The 4,496-nt window shown below is 37.0% G+C and overlaps 1 long non-coding RNA gene across 1 annotated transcript in view; it reads left to right on the forward strand.

The window, feature by feature from the left end:
- Positions 1 to 4,496, forward strand: part of LOC107663247 (uncharacterized) — a 14,394-nt gene that overhangs the window by 2,068 nt on the left and 7,830 nt on the right. The gene's annotated exons all lie outside the window — the stretch shown is intronic.

Raw genomic sequence — 4,496 nt, forward strand, 5'->3', positions numbered from 1 at the left:
TAATTTTTAGCGCATTACCGTATGGCGCGCTGTGAGTATAATTAATTTAGGCTATTAGCTTAGGCTACTCCTCATTGAAAATGTTTTTTAAAGGGGTAATATGATACGATTTCAGTATTTCCTTTCTCTTTTGAGTGTTACAAGCTCTTGGTGCATAAAGAAGATCTGTAAAGTTGCAAAGACTAAAGTCTCAAATCCAAAGAGATATTCTTTATAAAAGTTAAGAGTCAGCCACACCTACCTAAAACGGCTCGTTCTAACATGCCCCCACGTATACGTCGCTATGTGGGAAGATTTGCATAACGCTGCCCAAATGTTCACGCAAAGAAAGAAGGCGTAACTTTTATTCTCGCTGTAGTAAAATAATGTGTTTTTTTAACCTTAAACTGCATAAACACATTTCATTACACCAAATACACAAAATACTGTTCTTTTTAGCAGCATCATATGACCCCTTTAAAAGTTTTTTTAAACAGGTCTATTAAGTTATACAATTGAATTATAGGCCTATAATTAAAATGATTAACACTGCAGTCATCAATGAAAATTAAGAGCAGCTTTATTTCATGCACAGATTTTCAAAAACAACCTGTTTAACGCGAAATACGTTTCTTCTCATGTTTTTCACTATACGGGCCACAATAGAAATATTAAGGGTGGCCCATAATATTAATTTACCATCATCAGCCTATATTGAAGTAATTTTGTCTCTTGTTGTCCCAGAGAATATGCGGCGTTAATGCAGCGTTAGAAATCTCCGTCAGTTTTTTTACTTTCACTTTCTCTATAGTGAATTTACTGACGTTCACCGGCATAACTCTTGTGCACAGTTTGCGCGTTGCTTGCTTGTTTTGCTTGACCCCTCCCCCATAATATCAATCGTTTATAGGCCACATATTAGGCAATTTTTTAATGTTTATTTTTCAATGTTAATGAAAGTGACACCAAAAATAAGGGAACATCATTAGGAAATCCTTGGGGGGGCTGTGCCGGGGCTAAGCAAGTTTAAGTCAAGCCCCGCCACTGATTAGCCTAATTAGTTTTGGCTTGTTTAGCAACTTATATTTTTCATTCTTGTTTTCTTCTGAAACCGTTCAAAATTGCCTATAGGTTAGGTATTGTGTTTATTGGTTGTACATTATAACATTTTGCTTTATTTACCGGTTTCTGCTTATCTGTGTTTAACCTAAACTACAACGTAACATTAATGTAGACCTACATACCGGCATCTAAATATGATTTTATAATTTTATGCTATATAGACCTACCACATTACCTTTCACTGGGTGTAGAATGAGCAGCGATAAACTACATTTTGGCATTTTATAATACTTCTGTGGATATTTTGGTGAAAGTAACTCAAAAGTAGTGTAACGCATTACAATTCAGAGACAGTAATATTGTAATGTAACTAATTACTTTCAAAAGACAGTAACTAGTAATATATAATGTATTACATTTTGGAAGTAACTTGCCCAACACTGGTTATATTACAGTACATAACATTTAACTTACCACATAAACGGAGTAAGGAGAGATGACTGAGGACGATGGCAAATTGTAGATCCTGAGCACCTCTGACAAACATCTAATCTTGTAAAATGTGTGGTAAGTACTGCCGCTCCATAGTATAAACAAAGTACGTGCGATCGCGAATCTCGAAAGTGAAGGTGAAACTAAAATTGTGCATTCAAAAGCGGTTTCAATGCCAGGCAAGGCATAATAGCAGCTCCCTGCCTGATGCCTGCAATTTAAACAGTATAATTACCCAATGATATAACTGCGAGAGAAAATACTGAAATATATATTTTCCTCTCATCTCATATTTATTAACTTTAGGGGTTCCGTCGTACACGTCATTTTCTTTCCGAATACGGTATTGGGATGCGGCTGGATTGCAGGGGGTATGGGAGGATCACGATGGACGATGGCATCGTCTATCAGCCCAACCCTAGTTCGGAAGCCTGTACAATGATGTAGTTTCCTGACATCCATCGACTGAACAGCGTTTTCTTGACATGTTTCCTTGTTGTTGTTGCTCAGCAATGGCATGGACACGATGTTGTTTGGGGGTTTGGCAAAAGGAGGGTGGGACGATTGGGCAGTGCTCGGGGTGGTGACTGAAGGCGGTGACTGTGTAGTTCCCTTAGTTGTCATGAAAAAAGCCAGGAAATTTCAGTTTTGACAATATGGGGCCTTTAAGACATTTCTTATACCATTCAATGTATTTAAAACCTTTTATGGCCTTAAGTTTGATACAACTCACTTTAGGAGTTTTTAAGGACCCGCGGGAGATCTGCATTTAAGAAAGCCCATCGGGCAGAGTGGTGATACATTTTGGTAGCCCGTCTGGAAAACACAATAGCCCCGGGACGTCGGGCTAGTGATTTTGCGAGCCCTGCTGTATAGTATTTTGTCACGGAGAGAGCCACGCAGATGCACGTGAACATTGAATTCCATTAATTTCCACATCTATTTGTGCCTGAAATGACACACATGCACAAAATTGTCAAAATTCATGTCTCAGCAAGTATCCTTGTGAACACAGTTGCTTATGGCTTAGGTGAAGGTAAGCAACTGAGAAAGAAAATGGATGTGTAACAGTATATTGGTTCACAGCAGTTTAATGTTCCTGTTGCTTTCTATGTCATGAATGTTAATCAAACAACAAAACAGAGAAACATCACTTTTGTAGCTTTAACACAGATTTATTAATTAAATTTTTACTGTGAAGACTATGCAGTGTTATTTTACATTTGATTATTCTGTTTCTGTACCTGAATACTGTTAGACTTACCTGAAAAATATAAAGCAGTTTTTATTTCATTTGTATCTTTGTTGTATTATTATATTTATCTATGCTTGTAATTTGTTTATTTTCTGTGCCAACCCTCTACATTGCGAGTAAATCACTCGCATATGCGACTAAATCTTCACTCTGGGCGACTAAATGATGTCTAATATTAGCCAATGGCTAATAAATTCTCAGATTTTACTTGCCAGTGTGTGAGTTGGAGGCTAAGTATAAGTTTAGCACAGATATATTTTCACTCGCTGAACACTCTGACTGAGCACTTCAGAGTTTCACTCTCTGTCAAGCGATCTCTGCAATTTTTCAGTTCATCTGAATGATGTGCAGTGCACCTGTATTTGACGTACTGTAAACTCTAGTTTACTCTCGCCGTCGCTTTGTCTCACACACACGCAGAGAGAGAGAGAGAGAGAGAGAGAATTGACGCGCTACATGTAAACAATATTCTTTGTTGTACAGGGTAGGGCTGCATGATTAATCGAATGCGATTGTCATGCGCATTTTGGGGTATATACAGGAATCATGGAGTTAAATTTAATACCATTTAAGACCTTTTTTAAGACTCTTTCCATACATTAAGACCTCATCGCCAGTCCAAGTTTTAACCGGTTACAACGGCAACACTTTAACCTACATTTACTATATATTGATTGTAAGATAGCACAACTAAACAGACTTACTTTGTGATAACTCCTTATCAATACAACAATTCAGAAGTGGGGAATGAAGCACAATATAATTAATTGAGTGACTGACCAATGCAACCCAAGAAACAAGAATTAGACCAATAAACAAAACAACTGACAAAACTTATTGAGGAGGGAATAAAGTTCACACAGTATATTTAAAAGATGTATTTGTAACATCAACTCTTATAACTGTCTGCAAACCATAGCTGTTTTGTGGAACACTTCTCAAGACAAACATCTGAGTGATCAGACCGTTTACCTGTGATTACGGAGTAGTACAAAGTGTCAGTACTGCACCTAATCATGTCTGAATGATCATGGATGCTCTCCGAGCTAACGGGGCAATGAGTTTACACAGTATATTCAAAAGACGTATTTAGGGCTGTCGCGATTCGTTGATTTTATTAGACTATTCGATTTTTAAAAATCCTCGACTTCATTTTGCTTGCGTCGACTAACTGGCAAAATACCAGAAGTGACGCATTTCACGGAAAAGATTCCATAAAACACATTATTACACATTCCCCAAGGCTGCATGATATATTAAACCCATTTAAAAATCATAATTAAGCATAAAACGCTACAATTTAATTAAATAATTATATGCGATGCAGTTCTAATACAGTATATGCGCTTTAATTATTTACATGCGTGTAGGTTAAGTACGTGCGTCACACAGTGGCTACGCAAACTCAGGAGAATACATCGCGGCTTCAAAATAAAAGCTCAAACCCTCACTTTTTACACGTTTTGTTGTCTACATATTCATTTAATTACAGTGGCTATAGCATTTCTGTCCTAAAGAAATGGCCAAAAATAAAGATTAAGTGGACATTTGAATGAAATGGTGCTTGGACAATATTAAACAAGCATTAGATCGCACAGCAATGTGTAAAAATAATCATCAGGCCGTTGGTGCCTTCTGCAGGCCTTTGTTGTAATGCGTAATGTACATTAGCTCTATTGTTTATAATACATTATGTATTTTAACAGTT

Source organism: Sinocyclocheilus anshuiensis, unplaced genomic scaffold (assembly GCF_001515605.1).
Source record: "Sinocyclocheilus anshuiensis isolate Anshui unplaced genomic scaffold, SAMN03320099.WGS_v1.1 scaffold2257, whole genome shotgun sequence".
In the NCBI taxonomy this organism is placed as follows: Eukaryota; Metazoa; Chordata; class Actinopteri; order Cypriniformes; family Cyprinidae; genus Sinocyclocheilus; species Sinocyclocheilus anshuiensis.